The following is a 20,123-nucleotide window of genomic DNA, read 5'->3' as shown; positions in this document are numbered from 1 at the left end:
ATGTTTGTTGCCTTTTGTACAGGTACAAAGCAGTAAAGGTAAATTGGAATTTGAGTGCATTGGCCCTTAAGTCAGCTTTATACAACTAACTTTGGAAGTTACTTGTTAGTCTTTGATGTGCTCTGATTTGCTTGTTCAGAAGGCTATTTTGTGACCACCAGTAGCCTGCTATAATAATTGTTGTAAGTGGAACAATTACAACAATTGTTACGTTGTAATTACGTTGTAAATTACGTTGTAAGTGGACTTTTTGTTGCAGCATATTTGAGTTAGCAAAAATGTTAGGCACATGTGCCATTCAGTGGACCAGGATGTCCGGTAATATGCAACCCCGCTGAGCAGATGTGCTTGTGTTTTTGTTTCCCAGTAGGAAGTTAAAGTTAATTATAAATCATCATCTGATTGATCTTGAACAGCTAACTGGGGTGGTGATCTGACCATGTGCCCCCCTGCACATTGCACAGCAAACGATGCATCATCAAGCGGAAATTTCCCAACCTCAAAATCAGTCATGTGACTCAAAAGCGGGTCAGAAAGGGTCTCTATGGGTACAGTGTAATCCCGGCCTTTCTACTGTTAGACCAGGACTGAGCTGAAGTCTTTGTTTTTTGGCACTGAGTATCAAAGAGAACCTAATTAAATATTTAAAGCAAGTCAGTGACATCACTTCCTGTCAGGGACCAGTGTAGGTCATGCTCCTCCCCATCAGTGTTACTCTCACTGTAATCAGATGAACTCTGGCTGCTGTGTAATGATAAAAACATACCACACATTCTCTGCATTCTGCATGCACGCACACACACACACACACACACACACGCACACACACGCACGCACACACACGCACGCACGCACGCACACGCACACACACACACGCACACACACACACACACACACACACACACACACACACGCACACACACACTTCATCCTGTAGTCTGCAGTGTGTGTCTGCAGTGAGTGTGTGTATGTGCTGTCAGCAGGGGAAGCTGTACCATAGCTGAGCAGCCCAACATCTTCATTCACTGCCTGTCTGACTGATCCGACACACCACTTCATCTCCACACCGGAACCTTCCACTGAGACTGTGTGTGTGTGTGTGTGTGTGTGTGTGTGTGTGTGTGTGTGTGTGTGTGTGTGTGTATGGCCTTAGGACAGTATCCTGTCACGCTCATCAGTTTGCTTTCAGACCTGCAGGTGTTCAACGCTGCTGCTAATCCTCCCATGATAAATGGTCTAACCATACTGTACAACTGTATGTGTGTGTGTGTGTGTGTGTGTGTGTGTGTGTGTGTGTGTGTGTATGTAAAGAAGAGACAGATAAATAAAGAATGATAACTAGGGATGTAAAAATGGATGATTTATATCGATGAGACAAAAAATACATCTTACTAGTTTTCTTAAACCAGTAGAGGGCACTATCTGCGTACAAGTGTAGACATGATGTGATCAGTCACAATAAAAACAGTGTGAAAATGTTGACAGCCTGATGAATGACACAAATAACAGCATGATGCAAAATGTAAAATGGCACCACGTGGCTGGAGTTGGTGGTAACTGTGGCAAAGTATTTATGAGAGATGTCACATGCAAACTTTCCAGTGATCAGGAAAACAGTTCTGCCTCCTAATGACTTTAAAATAAATTATAATAAATCAGTCCGGGACTGTCAGCGGCTCCTCATTTCATCCAAACCTCTCCACACATGAGTGTGGAGAGGTTTGGAACTGTTACGCTCGAGGATGCTTTTTTTTTTTTTTTTTTTTGCGTTTCCCTTGCTTGCTCTATTCAGAGAGGGAACTTTATTCTAAACAGTGAAATTCAGTTCACATTATTCAAGTCTGGCAATCAAAACAAACTCTGAAACAGTTTCTCTTGGTAGTGCATCTCTATGCAGAGTGAAGTTGTAGATGTCTTCAGTACACATTCAGATGCCCAACTTTCTGTTTGTGTTTGAATATCATTAGAGCTACATACTTTGTGTATAAGCTGCAAAAAATGTCTAATTGTTGGAGCTATTAGTGGCCTGAAGCCATTCTTGAAACAGCCCCTATATGATTCCCAGTGCCATAATGTAAAACAAAATAATCAGAACTAATTCTAGCACTTTTGACCGACAGCTGCAGGTAAAATGTCCGTGTACAACATCATCATCATCATCATCATCATCATGACACAAACGTCCAAAAACAAAACGCTCTGTTTGAAATAAAACTGTTTAATTAAATCCTGAGGCTCATATCACACAGAACCATGTGTGTAAGTGTTTGCACATGGTTCAGTGTGTGTGTGTGTGTGTGTGTGTGTGTGTGTGTGTGTGTGTGTGTGTGTGTGTGTGTGTGTGTGTGTGTGAGAGTGTGTTTGTGGACAGCAGCTGCTCCTCTCTGGGTGTCTCTGAGGACCACAGCAGGTCTCTGATTGTGTGTGTGTGTTTGTGTGTGTGTATCGTAGAGTGTTTGTTGTGAATGTCCATGTGTGTTTGCTTAGAGAGGCGAGATGTGAAGGACACTTCTATGAGACTGCCAACCAGCAGACAAAGACACACACACACAGACACACACACACAGACACACACAGACAGACACACACACACAGACACACACAGACAGACACACACACACACACACACACACACACACACACAAAATTTCCCCAACCAGCTCTGTCTAGGACTGTTTAACTATATGAATCAGTACAGTGTATGAATTAAACAGAGTCAGGTGTTCATTATGTCCCAGTGATCACATCATACATTCTCGTGCTCCTCACTGAAGAGGCTCTGTTGACAGAGATATGATGCTCTGCGGGGGGGGGGGGGGGATTTTATGCCTCCTGGCTAACAGCTATGACACGCCCACCTGTCAGTAAAACCAGCCTGCCCCTAATTATGTAAATCATCCCCAGTACAGTTTTAACTGAGAAAAAATGTAGCCATATAGATGAAAAACACTGTTTTGAATCAGGCTGTGAACATGTCAAAATGAGACATTTTAATATGAGATATAATGGGGATTCCTTTGCCTCAAGTCAATACTGGAGGAGCTGCAGTTTTCTGTTTTGGCTTCATTTTTCATCATTAGATGTTTATGTTAAGTCCTCCAATCTGATTTAATATGTGTGTTTGCATGTTTATCACAATGTTAAGTAAAACTCTGACATGTTGAACTTCTATGACAGGTTATTAAGACAATAATGCCATTAAATGTTGATGTTTTCAAACCACTAAATTCCTGAAAGATATCTCACAGTTTGTACAGATGACAGATACAGAAGTGATTGTGCTGACTCGAACAGTTTGACTTTAAATAAGACAGTCAGTGTGTCAGAGCAGTGCTGCCCTCTAGTGTTGAACATTTGTCAACACTTGGATCGGACATTTAGCGTCCCATTTGTTGTTCACAGATTTGCACTGAATGTCAAAAAAGCTCCTCTGTTCACAGACTGATCATTTTTATCAGATCGAGAGAGGAGGAAAGGAGAGGAGAGGAGAGCAAAGCAGAGAAGAGGAGAGGAGAGGAGACCAGAGGAGAGGAGAGGAGAGGAGAGCAGAGAAGAGGAGAGGAGAGGAGAGGAGAGCAGAGCAGAGCAGAGCAGAGGAGAGGAGAGGAGAGGAGAGGAGAGGAGGAGAGGAGACCAGAGGAGAGGAGAGGAGAGCAGAGCAGAGCAGAGCAGAGCAGAGCAGAGGAGAGGAGAGGAGAGGAGAGGAGAGGAGAGGAGAGGAGAGGAGAAGGAGAGGAGAGGAGAGGAGAGGAGAGGAGAGGAGAGGAGAGGAGACGAGACGAGAGGAGAGGAGAGGAGACGTCAGTTGAAGGTCTTCCTCCATCAGCTGCGTACCTCCCATGGAGACAAACCTGCTGATGGAGGATGATCTGTCAGCAGGCCAGGATGTCCTCCTTGTCCATCCTCCTTGGACTCCTCAGAGAGACAGACTGAGATGATCAAAGAGTTGGATTCAAGGTTTCAAGGAGGCTTTGTTGTCACTCAAGAACATGTTAAAATCAGGTACTCAGGTCCCTGTTAGTAAGGACAGATGTCAAATAAAAATACAACAATTACAAAAAAAAATGTAGACCCTGAATAACAGAAAAAGGATAAGCTGTGGAAAAAACAGGACAATAAATAACAAAGAATAGATTACATATTCCCCTTTTTATTAACAGCCAATTTATCCTGAAGCCAGGCCTGTCTTGAATACAAATACACTTCAGTTGGTGCGTCTGCGAACACAACATCCGTTTAACATCAGTGGTTTTGATGAGTTAAGAGTCAGTCACCGATTGATGTTGCTGGGTGCAGAGTCCAGGATTGTTTTTTAGTTCCAGTCGGTCCCTGCATGTTAGTTTGAATGACAGGTTGTAAGTGGTGTGACAGATCTCACACACACAGTGCCTCCGCTGGGTAAGATGCAGTATAATCTCCAGTGTGTGCAGTCTCTGCAGACAGGGGGCGCTGCAACACACAACAAAAATTCCTTCAAAGACGACTGACCTTAAAAAAAAACTAAACATCAGCTCATCAGAAGCGCCTTCAGTGATGAAGCTAACAATTTTAAATTCAAGGATTAAATTCAAACATCCTAGCTCTGCAGAACTCTCTCTATACTGATCCTATGTGTTTTTACTTCACAGATAGTTCAGCCTGTCTTTTAGTGAATTTAAACAAGCTCAATGAAATGTTTAAAATGAGTGACGAAGAAAACTAATACTGAATCCTGAAAACACTTTGCTTACAATGAATATGAACACACACGTTAACTGATGCTTGAAACTGTCAGAAAAGCAAGAAGAGTATATTTATGAATGAAAGCTATCTCACACACACAAACATAGACATACAAACATGCACATGAAAACACACAAAGATGAAAAAACCCACGCAAACACATGAACACACACACAGCAGTGAAGATAAGGCCAATAATTGTAAGTCAAACACTTTTAATGTTCAAGGTCAATGGAGAAACTGATAACCTGCACAAACACACACACACACACACACACACACACACACACACACACACACACACACACACACACACACACACACACACACACACACACACACACAGGAATACAGTGAATTTATTAATTTGAGGGTTAAATATTTGAGCGTAACCTCACCAAAAACAAACATAAAAAAAGAAAAATCAACATCTTTATTCAGTTTTTGTTAACCATAAGAACATTTTTTTAAACATTTTATTTAACCTTAGTTTAAAGGGGACATATTATGAAAAATCCACTTTGACAGTCTTTTTGAACATATATTTGGGTAACCTGAGTGTCTACCGACCCACAAAATGTGAAATAAACCCATCCACCCATGGACTCCAATCCCAGCCTAGAACAAAACAGAGGAATAATATCTACCAGGAAAACTCAGGGGGGCTCATTGCATTTAAAGAGACACACACACCAAAACGGAGCGTCCTGAGAGAGCTGGTTTATACAGGGTCACAAACCTCCTCTGGTGCTTGATTCATGTTATATTTTGACCAAAGCACAGCACAGATGTTTCATTTAGACCACAGGGGGATTAGGAGATATCGGGGAATAGGAAATCCTCGCTGAAATATTATTATTTGAGACTCTTCTGACAAAGTGAGGTGGTAGACAAATGTGTTTTTCTGACATATCCGCCCCCAGCACCGAGGGGCCACACATTTAACAAAAGTTTCACAGAGTATTCACAATTGGAAATGTGTTTATATGTATTTCAATCTGTGAATATGCCTTACAATAGTTAAATGATCCCTCTAAATGTGAAGCTAAAGTCTTCAGTTCAACTATTCTGTGATGTAACACAGCACAGTATTAATACTCCTGTGATATTTGTTCACTATCTGACTTGGATAAAGTCCAGTATTAAGAGATATCAAATTTTTGTGATGAATGCCAAAATGATGAGTTATCATGTTTTCTGCAGCCTGCGCTCTGATCCTCTGCAGAGTCACTTTAGTTTATCAGCAGTTTCAAGGCCGAGCGAGTTGATTACAGACAAATGTTTGTATGGTTTAGCTTAGTGATTATCATTCAGTCTGACCTTGTTATCTCCTCCTTCTGTCTCTGTGTGCCCACCTTCATCCACACCTCTATATGCTGAAAAGCAGGTTACATGCCCACACAGCGCCAACTGTCTCACCTGTAATCAGGCTAGACTTCATATCAGCTTTTATAACCGGGGTTAAATAAAGTGTAATTGTAGATCAGTATGATAAAGGAGGTCTGAGTATTGTTGGGATCCGTCTGTCAGAAACCGTGACTGACTCCAGAAACGCTCCAACACTGAAGTCCTGACTGAAAGAGTTCAAACTTATAGATGTGTTTCTGGTGCGCTGCTTCTGTTTTAATGTATCCAAACAAGCTTTTATGTGGTCATTCAGGGAAAACTAGCCCCTTCCTTGCAAATCAGACCCATTTAAAAAATGTCTTTTGTGCACTGGTGGCACAGTGGCCAGTGAGCCTGAAAGTTAGGTGGCAATTGCATTTCCAATATGGAGACCCCCATCATTTAGCTTCAAACCTCACCTCTTTAGAAACCAATGGATGATATCAGTGAGACTATGTCCATGTTTTATTCAGTCTATGGTTTGAACCTTACCAACCAATCAGAATGTTTGACATTATCCATGTGTCGGATAAGAAGGAAACACATCAGACCCAAATTTCGGTGTCCATGCGAGAAGCACATCTGTTTTTTTCGAAGTGTTAGTATTTAGCAATCCGGAAAATAAAACATGTTTGAATTTTGGTTAGAACATGCTAGTTTCTTATGGGCGGAGCAACAGGTTCCTGACATCAGCAGGTAATTTTACAGATGAACTGAAAGATATTGAGAAGAGAATTAAACAGCAGATAAAAACACTGGGTTAAGGAGTGATGATTTATGCCCTCAGTGTGAAGTTAAGTTCATTTCATCGTATTCTGAAGAAAACGTGTCAAATTGCACGCAGCTATTTCATCACAGAAAAACTTGTTTCGACAGAGTGTGTGAGTGAATGTGTGTGTGTGTGAGTCATAGATTTCATTTAGCCAGTAGTAACCTGAGGCATTTCAGCAGCTGCAGGTTACTGTAGTATGAACTGATATAAAGTGGACTGAGGTCACTCGGGAGGACTGTAATTGTGATGAACATTTTTGAACTCCAGAGACCTCAAAAGAGAAACATGTTAAGGTAAAAGCGGAGCAGCTTGCAGTAGTCTACATTTATTGAGTACTGCAGGACCTGTTTAATGATTTTAATAAACCAATTAAAACATTTTTCTAAATGGTCATAATTGATAGCTGGCTTCATGAGGTCAGCCTTTTATCTAAGCGAAGGATTAAAAAGTCAAATGTACTCTGGCCTAAAGAGTTATTTTATTTTTTAAATGTGGTATTATTATTGTTTCTTGGGATAAATTATCTAAATCTTCAACAAATTAAAATAACCCACAAAGCACCAGTAACAGAATTAAACAGAAACTTAAAGAAGCACTGATTACACTCACTCTTATTTGAAAACAGATCTCACTGTACGCTGATGACACTGCGATACATTTACTAGAATCTGTACTAAAACAATCGCTGATTGCAGAAGTGATACATAGGTATTTTTACATTGTATTTATTAGGATCAGTGTCTGTAACAACACCACAGGTAACTGAACCCAAAAGCACGACTCACAACGCAGTCTTTGGTTGGGGGAGGAAATAAACAAACAGTCTTTACTCTTTAAGCAGACAGAATCCAAAAAAAGTGATCAAAGAGGAAACAAAAGGCTTGAACACTTCTCACAGGGGTCAAAGACGATCTGGCACAGAAGTAAGGGACGCTACAGACCAAATTCTAGGGTGAGAGGGAGGACAACGAGATGCAGCTGGGAACAATCAGGGCGGGGCAGACAATCACACAGGTGGGAAACACATGAGGGCAGGAAGTGAAGGATCTGAAACGAGAGGAGAAGTTAGTGACCCAAAACAGGAAATAATACAAGATAGAAATAACAACAACCCAAGACACTGAGCTGGACATGACAGTACCCCCCCCCCCCCCCCCCCACGGTCGTGGAAGTCCCAAATGAGACTAGGGTCCAATATGTTCCTTGACGGCACCCAAGATCTCTCTTCTGGACCAGACCCTTTCCAGTCAACCAGGTATTGAGGACCTTGACCCCGACGTCGAACAGCCATGAGGCGCTTAACGGAGTAAGCCGGTCCGCCAACAATAATCCGGGTGGGTGGAGGGGGTCTGGAGGCGGGAACGAGTGTGCTCTCTTGAACTGGTTTGATGCGTGACACATGAAATGTAGGATGAATCCTCCAGGGTTCAACAGGATTGACCACTTTTGACACTGGGAATGGGCCAATTTACGAGATTCCACTCGCAGAGGGAGATCCTTGGTGGACAACCAGACTCTCTGCCCCGGCTGGTACGAGGGAGCTGGAACTCAACGACAATCTGCTCCCCTCTTATACCTTGCAGATGTCCTGAGGAGCACCAGCCCGGCCTGTCTCCATATCCGCCGACAATGTCGAATGAGGGCCTGAGCTGATGGGACACCGACTTCCGACTCTAGCTCAGGGAACAGAGGTGGCTGATAGCCATAGGCACACTGAAAAGGGCTAAAACCAGTAGAAGAGCATGGTAAGGTATTATGCGCATACTCAGCCCAAATCAGGTGTTTGCTCCAGGAAGATGGGTTATGGGAGACCAGGCAGCGAAGGCAGGTCTCCAACTCCTGATTCATCCGTTCGGTTTGACCATTCGACTTAGGGTGATAACCAGAAGAGAGGCTGACAGTGGCACCCAGCAGGGAGCAGAAAGCTTTCCAAAACTTCGAGATGAACTGGGGACCTCGGTCTGAAACAACATCTTTAGGGAAACCATGGAGACTGAGCACTCAGGCAACACAGTTGACGCCAGAACCGAAGGTCCTTGCATGCTATCGGAGGGGAAACAGGTTACTTTGCATTTCTCCCCCCACCCTTTAACTTCTCCTGTAGACCAGTCCATGTGCGGATTATGTTTGATCAGCCAAGGAAGTCCTAGTATGAGGTGGTGCATTGGGGACTCTAGGAGATTGAAGGAAATGTTCTCAGAATGATTATGTGCCATGATCAGCTTAATGTGTGGGGTCTCATGCGTAACTCTACACAACAAGCGGCCATCCAGAGCATTAGCAATCAGAACTTTAAAGGGGAGTAGGAATTAAACCCAGTCTCTTAGCCAAATTAAAGTCCATGAAATTCCCATCAGCCCCAGAGTCCACTAATAAATCATGAGGGAGGGAGAGACAGGAGGAGATGAGTTCGGACTTAGTTAAGGGTCGAGAAGGAATAGAAGAAAAAGTTGTTCGGCTCACCAGTACCCTTCTCTCTACGGATGAGCTTTGTCTTTACTGGGCAGGAGGAGATGAAATGCCCCAGTTGGGAGCAGTAGATACACCTCCCCTCCTGAAGACGGCGCTGTCGCTCCTCAGGGGTCAGTCTGGCCCTTCCGAGCTGCATAGGTTCTGCCGAGGTTGTCGAAGGCGCCGGTGGGCGGGACCCCTGGAGGTGATGTGGTGGAGACCTGCGAGGAACAGGACGATTGGAGAATGACTGCCCCTTCAGGAACGATGGAGCTGACACATACTTGGACCTCTCCTTTTCTCTCTCTCTGAGACGATTGTCGATCTTGATGGAAAGTGAAATGAAGGAGTCCATGTCTGCTGGACGCTCGAAGAGAACGAGCTGGTCTTTAATTCCGTCAGAAAGTCCATTGTAAAAGGCATCCAGCAGCGAGGGAGTATTCCAACCACTGTCTGCAGCTAGGGTGCGTAATTCGATTGCATAATCTGAAACCCGACGTCTACCTTGACGAAGGCTGAGGAGGGACCTGGAAGCCTCCAGACCAGGAGTGGAACGGTCAAAAATCTTTCTGAGAGTGCTGGTGAAGAGGTCCACAGAAAAACAAACAGCAGAATCTCTAGCCCACTCAGCAGTGGCCCAAGCCTCTGCACGGCCAGAGAGGTGAGTTATTATATAGGCCACTTTTGCCCGCTCTGAGGGGAAGGAGGCAGCTTGCAGTTCAACGTGTAGCCCACACTGAACCAGGAACGAGCGACAGTTGTCTGAGTCCTCAGAAAATCTTTCTGGTTTAGAAAAGGTGCAGTGTGGGAGCTACCAGTGCCTGAGGTGAGGAGGCAGGGACCGAAGCAGGTTGTGTCTCCGGAGATGGAACAAAGCTTTCAACAGGTGAAGCAACTCCAAGTGTGTCCAAACGAGCCATAATCTGTTGTAGGTGGTCATTCAAAAGACACACTTGATTACTAATGGAAGACTGGAAGCTTACTTGGCGTTCATTGATGTCTCTCACTCCAATGCAGACTGAGTTAAGTTGCTCCTCATGTTGCACCAGTTGCCGGCCTTGAGCTCGAAGGGCTGCTTGCAGGGTCTCTAAGTCGGCTGAGTCCATTTCAGTGGCCAGTTTGTGATGTAACAACACCACAGGTAACTGAACCCAAAAGCACGACTCACAACACAGTCTTTGGTTGGGGGAAAAAAACAGTCTTTACTCTTTAAGCAGACAGAATCCAAAAAAGTGATCAAAGAGGAAACAAAAGGCTTGAACACTTCTCACAGGGGTCAAAGACAAACTGGCACAGAAGGAAGGGAAGCTACAGACTAAATACTAGGGTGAGGGGGAAGACAACGAGATGCAGCTGGGAACAATCAGGGCGGGGCAGACAATCACACAGGTGGGAATCACATGAGGGCAGGAAGTGAAGGATCTGAAACAAGAGGAGAAGTTAGTGACCCAAAACAGGAAATAATACAAGATAGAAATAACAACAACCTGAGACACTGAGCTGGACATGACAGTGTCTTGAGATGTACCATCTCATTTTCAAGGCAGTCCCAACAGAAGACAATTCACAACATGAGCAACCCACTAAGATAAAACAAATTGTACCTAAATTACTGACGCTGCTATCTGTAGTGATGTTACTGCCCAACACAATACTGTAAGGGATACCCGTGCCTTGTGCTTTATTGCACCGCAACACCAACTCGGATGTTAGCTTTTGAACTGAGAGCTGATAACAATCTGGATGGTCATTCTCTTGGCTCAGACAACATGGTGTACATAACTACCAAAACAGATGTTCTTCTGTGTGGGTACTCCAGCTTACTCCCACAGTCCAAAGAGATGCTTGTGAGGTGAATTGATGACTCTAAATTGTGTATTGTCTAAAAGTGCACGATGTGAGTGTGACTGTTTGACTTTCTATACTGTGACTGACTGCTGATTAGTCCAAGGTGTACCCCAGCCCTCGTCCGAAGACAGCTGGGATCGGCTCTAGCCCCCCACCCCGCCCCTCCGCAACCCTAAATGGGTTAACCCTTAAGCTAATGTATACTTGGTTTTCTAATTTTTTCCAGTCTTGTGTTGCCACTTCTTGACTTTATGCTATTTTCAATTAAAGATGGGGTTTCATTGTTCTGCCAATCATAAAATTCTGTTCATATTTACATTTTACACAGCGTCCAGGCTTTGTAGGAAAGGGGGTTGTAAAAACAGAAGACATGATGATGAAGACATCATCAACATTGAATGACGCTGGCATGTTTCAAGGTTGTTGAGTGACACGGGTTCAAAGGTGGACTCCTGTATGACTATCAGATAAGAAAGTGAAAAATTAAGTCACAGCTTACCTTGACCTTGACTCGTTCACATAGCTGCATTTATCCCTGATAATAATCATTATCATCACCCTCTATCAGCTTTTATAACACAGCAGCTCAGTTTCTCATTGATAATCTGCAGTAATGAGGAGTTCATAAATCCACTGCTGACTTAAAGTGATGTGACATTGATTAATCTGCACATTTGTTCCGACAGTTTACTGAACATAAACCTGATTAAAGTGAGGCAGCTGACAATACATTCAACCTGTGTAATTTACAGTTTGTAGCTGCAACGGAAATAAATACTAACAAAATAAACTTCTGGCATTGGAGTGAAGATTAATGCCAAAGAATTGGCACATACAGCCATCAGCAGTGAGTTATTGTTAATACTCTATTTTTACATGTTCTGTCTGTTTTTTGGTCTAACATAGGAACATACTAAATCCAACATTCATAAGTCAAAAATGACAAAGCTCAGACCTAAAGAACAAAATAAATGAATTCACCACATGGGTGCGGCAGTAGCTCAGTCTGTAGGGACTTGGGTTGGGAACCTGAGGGTCACCGGTTCAAGTTGAGGGACCAAATCTGGAAGTTGGTCTGGTAGCTGGAGAGGTGCCAGATTGCTTCCTGAGCACTGTCGAGGTGCCCTTGAGCAAAGCACCAAACACCCTCCCCACCACCAGCTCAGGAGCGCCCACCGGGGGCGGCCCCATCACTCTGACATCTCTCCATTAGTAACATAGGGTCCTGTTTGTGCATGTGTGTATATTTCAGCCTATGTGTGTCTTGCATGACTTACAAAGTGTAAAAACAGAATTTCCCCTTGCGGGATCAATAAAGTAAAATCTTAATCTTAATCTACATGTGAGGATTAAAATGTAACTAAGGAATATTGGATTTAATAGAACCAGATTGGACATTCTACAGTTCCCGCTTTGGGCTTTGAAAACCATAAAGGTGGTAGATGTTGCGATGTTGTCTGTCGCCACGTATCACCATAACCTAGAGGAATAGTGTGCATTGTATTTTTATCATAAGTAAAGCTAGAGTACATAGGAAAGGTACAGAGCTCCATCTGGAAAAAAGCCATGAGGAAGTGAATTTGGCCCATGGTTCCACTCTCATGATGATCAACATTTCAAACATGCAAGTAAAGCATCCGACGTGTCTAGAGCAGGTGATCTGGCCATGATCTGGCAGATGGATCCTGATGGAGCTCAAATTTGGCCCTACTTCAGAATCAGTCATGCGACTCAAAAATAAGGTAAAACTGTCCACATTGCAAGTAAACAATTCAACAACTTAACATTTGAAAGGCGTGTTACCCTAACCAGCTGCATCCATCCTCTTTTTTTTCATCATCCTCGTTTGTTTTGATTTGGAGGCGCACCTGAAGTGATGTTTTGCATTTAATTTCGCACAGCATTGTGGGTGTTAAAATACAACTCACTTACTGAAATGATGCATCCAAACCTTATTGCACAAAACCCGGGTGTTAGCATCCATGTTGAAATATTCACTCTACTGAGGTGACCCAAAAATGCCCACTGAATGACCACGAGGGTTCTGTCTATTGAATCCCCCAAAAGTCAGCATTCCATTCTGAACTGTGGCTTTTCGGAAAGGGCCTCAGTATTCCCGGCTTTACCTAGCTAGATTTCGGCGGCTTGCAGAGCTCGAGGTAACAAAATAAGTTATGTCAAACATAACGTAGAAAGCAACTCCTGGAGACACCCTTAGACAGCCTTATGGCGTGAATGACTAACCAGGATACACAAAGACCTAAATCATTAAACAAAGATCAACTAAGGTCTAAAACAACACAATACAACAACACAAAATCCCCAAAGATTACCTCTTCCTCCTGATGTAAGTGTTGGGGATTTTGAGCATTGTTTTTACCAACACGTGTTCCTTATTGTCAATCAGTGGATTCACCTTCAGGACTCAAAGGCAACAGGAGGGGGGAAGGGACAAACAGTACAGGGAACAACATAGATCTGTATCAAAGAGTTACCTGTTTTGTAGCTGTAGTATCACATATCAGACCTCTGTCATACATGAAATTAATATTTTGTGATGATTATTTTTATTTTGCTCCTCAACACGTGACTCAATTTACCTGGATTATAGAGGAGTAACTTTTTACTTGTATACCTTACGTTTACAGTCTTTATCTGGCCAAATACGAACAGAGAAGATCAACATGTTCCTAGTTTATTATGTGAAGGAATTTATACAAGAAAACAAGCTACCTTTAATAGTCAAAAATACAATATTGTTCTCTGTCCACAGAGCATGCAAGCATGACATTTGAAGACCAGTGCAGATTTTTTTATAAAATTTTAGCTTTTCCCTTTTCTCCAGCTTAATCCTGCTACTGTTTCATTCTGGTAGTGTTCACAGTGGAGGGAGATGCAGCATTACTGAGAAGCAGAAATACCCATAATAACCCTAACCCTCCCAACAAAAGAAAAACTGTGCGGGAAATCACACTAGACACTAACTAAGACTGTGTCCAAAGCCTGCTAACTGTTCATACTGCTAATATATTCATACTAAATATGACCTCACATTGAGCATGTAGTACTTTCCGAAATCATTGTATGCAATCATGAGAGAAATCTCCGCATTTAAACTGCATTGGCCATCATTTTTAAGTTTGATATTGGAGTCATATACTAAATCCGCCACACATTGCATTGCTACCCTCAGGTATCTAATGGTGGCGCTCACCAGCCATCCAACTAGCAGTGTACAAATGAAGGTCATCGTGCTGTAATATGGTTTATAAATCAACAAATAATATTAATATAGATGCATGTAGGATGTACTGTATGTATGTTGTTGTTTTATTCTAGCTTGGACCTGGCTTATTCATACTTCGGACAGGAAATGTGTTATTGATGATGTCACGGGACCCATAAATGAGTATGCTGCTATAGTGCTAGCTTCAGAGTTGCGACAGTTCTTCCTGAAATCTAGTATCGATTTCTTGGTTTTCATGACATTACAGTAAGCTAGGGGCGCTAGGAGAGAATAGTAACAATAGTAGGAGTAGGATCATCAGATTAAAGAATTTGCATGATTTGTGCTGTTTTCCAATTAGAGGGAAAGATAGAAAGCCTGACACAGAGATTGATTAAATGCTGAAAAAAGGGGTACCAGGCTAACAGCATGAGTCTTTAAAAAGAAGGTGTTTAGACCATAAATATCATGGGTATGAGAGTTTTTAGTTTTTTATGAGTGCAGTATTTCTGTCACCTCATTCTGAAAGATCTCAGAGAGTGTGAACTGATCAGGTGTTAAAGAAAGAACAGGTGATGGGGGGGAGGACAGGAGTTCTTTGACAGATGAAAGAAAGTATAGTCATTGAAAGCACTTGCAATCTTTTCTGAGCCTGAGATAAGAGAACCCTGTAGGGAAATCTACAAGTTGAGATAATTTTTCATCACTGATGACCTTAAGAGTCAGTCATAATGCCTTTTGGTTGGTAGCAGATTGGGTAATTTGCTGTTGAAAAATAGAATGCCTTTCACAGTTCAGTAGTACATTTATTTTTTATTTGTATGACATAATTTTTGCTCTCAGGTGTTCGACTTAACCTGTACAGTAGCCTTCTGTTTTAGGAGTTGAAATAATTAAGAATTTATCCATGGTAATTTACTCTGCCTAGGTCAAACCTTGCTGGCAGTGGTATATTTATTCTGTATTGTCTGAATTTTAGTGTGGAATTGTGTTAGAATTTGTTCTGGATTTAGACGGCACTAAAGTCAGCATTGAACAGAGGTGGTTTTGAAATTGGTATTTTTGATACAGAGTGGGGGGGATGGGTTTTTGTAGATTTTAGGGTTTTCCTAATTGCGTAGATATGCAAATGATCTGAAATACCTGCATATATTACACCATACATTGCGTATTTTGAGGGTTGATTTGTTAGGATAAGATCCAGAAGTGAGCTGCGTGTTTTGCCAATTCTTGTTGGAGCTTTGATTAATTGATAAAGTCCAAGTTTCATTGCAGTGTCTTTCAACAATTTTGATGAGCCATCATTCCAGTCAATGTTGATATCACCCAAAATGACAAGCTCCTTTGATGTAACAGATTTAATTATGTCAGAAAGCTGAGATAGATAGGCACTTTCACTGGCTTGTAGGTGACAATAATGGTGATTGGGGTGTGAAATGAATTACCAGCTGTAATGTTTCAGTTTCAATTTTAGATATTGAGTGCGCATATTTCTGATTTACATAGATGGCCACTTCGCCGCCGGTCCTATCAGTGCGGTCTTTACGATATAGTTGATAATTTTCGATGGAGAGAAATGAATCAGGAATAGTGGGAGTTAACCATGATTCTGAGATTGCCATTACATGTGTTTTCGACTGCGCAAGCAGAATTTTAAATTTGTCTAGTTTTGGGACAAGGCTTCAGGTGTTTAAGTGGCAGATTTGAAAACCTCTGATGTCACCAAGTTGACATAAATTAGTTAGGCTTTTTCTTGGGTGAAATGTTTTTCTGTGTGCTTTAGTAGTTTTAACTTTGGGGTCGGGAAAATATATTACAGGGGGTAATGTCGGGAGAGAGGAGGGAGTGATAGTCGGAGATGGATTTCTGGAGTGGGGGAGACAGACGTGAGTTGTGGGCAAAAACATGAGCTGTAGTTGCGGTACAGCAGTAAAAAGTCTGTTGCAATTTGCCTGTGCGTTTAGTCCCCATAAATGCAGTAGAATTAACAAAAAAAATAATTTCATTATGGAAGGGGGTCAGTAGAGGACAGCAAGCTCCACCGGGGTCCAGGTTACAAGGATGGTGCCGTCATCAGGGGAGCCCGTGTTGAACTTGGGTGCCATTACCACTACAAACAGATGTAGAGATAATAAACAGGAATAAAAATGGACAATCGCACTGATTTCTTAATTCTACTCTCTCCCTACCTTTTATTTTTTTATAATTAATGTAAAAAGGAAACAATTTCCAACAACTTGTTGGAAGGAAACAGCAATTTCCTTGACAACCCAGTTCTCAAGGTTTAGCTTTTCATATTTAGAGAATGGGACAGTGCAGAGACATGAATACTGTTTCCAACCACCTGTGATGGCTGCAAAGAGTAGAGACTGAGTGACAAGTCTAGACAAGTAAAAGTAAAAGTTACAATTTCCGATTCCTACATTCATTTTGTTAATACAAATTAGCCTTTATGATGATAAACTGAAATGTGTTCAAAAACTACAATTTCATTCTGTAATCCAATTTCAAACAGTCAAGCCACACTGTGAAATGTATTTGAGTTTCTAATGTAAGACTTTTTTCCACACCTGTCCCAGCTTGGATGGGGTAAGACGGCTGGCTCCGCCCCCCAGAGTTGACGGACATGACACTCAACTTGTATTCTGTGAAGGGCTGCAGCTCCATCACAGTGCCCGGTGAGCTGCTCACCACAGTCTCGGAGAAGAAATCACCAATAACTGACTCTGCCCTCAGGATGTAGCTGGTTGCCCCGGAAACCTGTGTGAACTCCACAGTGATGCTGTCGCTGTGTTTGGAGTAGGCCTGATCGATGCTGGGGACTTCAGGGGCTGGAGAACAAATCATAGAAATTAATCAAATAACAATCTATGAATCTTTTAATCTGTTGTTTTAGGATTCCAACACTTCAGTCAGTTTCTCCATTTTTTTCTTGGATAATATTCTAAATTGTAATTATATTGTCAATGCATTTAAAAAAAAAAAAAACTTTCTTTGACAAGTATTGAAAGCATGTAGTTACTAGTTTCAATCAGAGAATACATTTTATATTATCAAATAAAAAAAAACGTATAAATTACAGCAGGCGCTTATTCAGTTTTCCTTCTCCGTTCATTTTTGTGTGAAAGCAAACAGCAAAAATAAAGAAAACTGACTTTAATAAGCTCCCAAACCAAAGTATTCTTCAAATGTCTTACTTTTCTGTACAGCTGTCCAAAACTAAATATATTAAAGTCAAAAGAATATAGATAAAATCTTATTAGCTTTAAGGAAAAGTCACTTGTATTTTTAATACAATAAGCTAATTTAACCAACTATAAGGTGTTTATATTTGAGGAACAATGAGAATGCAGATTTGCCTGCTTTAAATAAGTTAAGAGTCTGAGGAGAACGCTATAGAAATTTAAGTTTAGTGTGGTCAGGAGCAGCCACATTTCATTCTTTATTCAAAGGAAAGTATCTGAATCTGAGCTTATCACCAGTGGTCTCTGCACTGCTGAGCACGTTGAATGTGTGATCCAGCTGCATGATGTACACTGTGTTTGGGGACAGGGACTTGAGCTATGTTCCCACAGCCCTATTTAACCACATTTCTAAGATTTTTCTCAAAATTAGGCCCTATGTTCCCACATTTCTAGGACATTTTCAAAATTAAGTATTGTGTTCTTACATTTCCCTTCAATTTAAGCCCTATCCTCCCACAGACAGCCTGAGGTTGGTGATGAAATAACTCAGTGCAGAGTCAGGTTTGTGCGTGTGTGTGTCTGTGTGTGAGACCATTTGTTGGAAAGTTATACAGGCTCTTGGACTGCTTGTATCTTATTTTTGGGGCTAGATTCTTCGAATGTCTACGAGGGCCTTCCATGTGGTTGCTAGATTTTTAACAGGTCCATGGTGTGCACCTCACGTGTGTGGGACACTCATTCAATTATTTTACATCACAACTCAGCAACAACTTTTTCCCCTGTGGTTAATAATAAACCTGTTACATAAACTTGCCTGAAACCACTGTCAATATTTAATGTGGTACATTTGAAAAAAATTAGCATTAAACATTTACCGATTTAATTTGCCCCAAGATTGAACTTGTTGTGTGTCATCACCCTGCACTTATTTACAGTGAATGGTCCTGAATATTTCCTGCTGCGTTCACGCATGAGTTCAGCCCAACTTCTTGTAAAGTACTTAGGTCCCTAGCAGGAAAAATTATAAGTAAAGTTGAAGTGAATAGGTCTGCATCTTGAAGCTCAAACTGAAAATGTTGGGAAATTTGTGTGAAAGAGGCTATTGATATCTACATGCTTATATGTTATGCTAGGATTATGAAATACCTATCTGAAGGTGTGTGCAGGTATGTTACAGGACTGTTTTTTTTTTCTGCAGACAGTTATGCGATGATTTATTTCCCCTCGAGTTACTTCATGTCAGCTCATTTTTTCCTTATGTTGACTGTCTCGATCAACAAGATTCTTATCTCCACTGACACACGTCTCAACAGGTTACACAAATTGTAAAACAAGAATCAATCCTGCACTAACCTGCACACACTCACACACACACACACACACACACACACACACACACACACACACACACACACACACACACACACACACACACACACACACACACACACAAAAGACAAGAGTACCTGCTTTTTGTGTCTTGAGGTAACACTTGTTATGAGTTGACCCTATACAAATAAAAAATGATTGATTGACACACACACACACACACACACACACACACACACACACACACACACACACACACACACACACACACAACACACACTAAACAGGAGCCCAGCAGTGGCCTTGAGTATATTTACCATCCTGGATGCACTATCACAGGTAACATTGTCCATGGACTCCAGTCAAGGCCATCACATACACACACACACACACACCTGACAAGCACACAAGTACACGCATGCACATATAATTCACGCATAGCACACATGGATTCCTGTCCTAGACGATCCCACAGAGATAATGTTGGAGTTTGAAAACTTAACAGAATCACACAGTTTAGTCTGACCCTAAGATTCGGCCATGTCCCAAGTCCCTGTGATATTCTCTCACACACACGCACGCACACACACACACACACACACACACACACACACACACACACACACTCACACACAAACACATATAGATCTTAATATGGAATCCTCCGCCTGTTCAGATCATGTCATTGCTTTGTGGTTTGATTTCCCTAAAAAGGATGAATCTCTCCCCTCGCTGGGGCAGGGAAGGGAGGAGGGGGACACTGTGTGATACTAATTGGAAATACTCAAATTATAACGCGCTACATATACATTTAGTCCATTTCTGCTGAAATTCAGTGAACTGATTGTGATCTGGGAGAAAGATTCTATCTTTTTTCACTCCTATTTAAAAAGTATTTAAGAATATCATGTGACTATGTTGATGTGGGATAATCAGAGTTATTCCACTGAGATACATTTTAATAATATTATATACTATATAAACGGATTCATATATTACAATAGTATTGATATGCAGGACCTGTTGAGATGGGTTTTTTTTAAAAGACCCTTGAGTAAAGTGAACTTCAGCTCCTAAGATCCTGAAACACATGATGATTGATCACAGATTAGATCTTCATGCTCAGTTATACAACAGATGGAGAAAAAAACTGAGTTTTTGCTGTTCGAGTCCAGTGATGACATCACACCTGTTCTGTAAATCC

Source organism: Labrus bergylta, chromosome 4, assembly GCF_963930695.1.
Source record: "Labrus bergylta chromosome 4, fLabBer1.1, whole genome shotgun sequence".
NCBI classification, from domain to species: domain Eukaryota; kingdom Metazoa; phylum Chordata; class Actinopteri; order Labriformes; family Labridae; genus Labrus; species Labrus bergylta.
The sequence above is the reverse complement of the archived record's forward strand: the minus strand, read 5'-3'. Positions refer to the sequence as shown.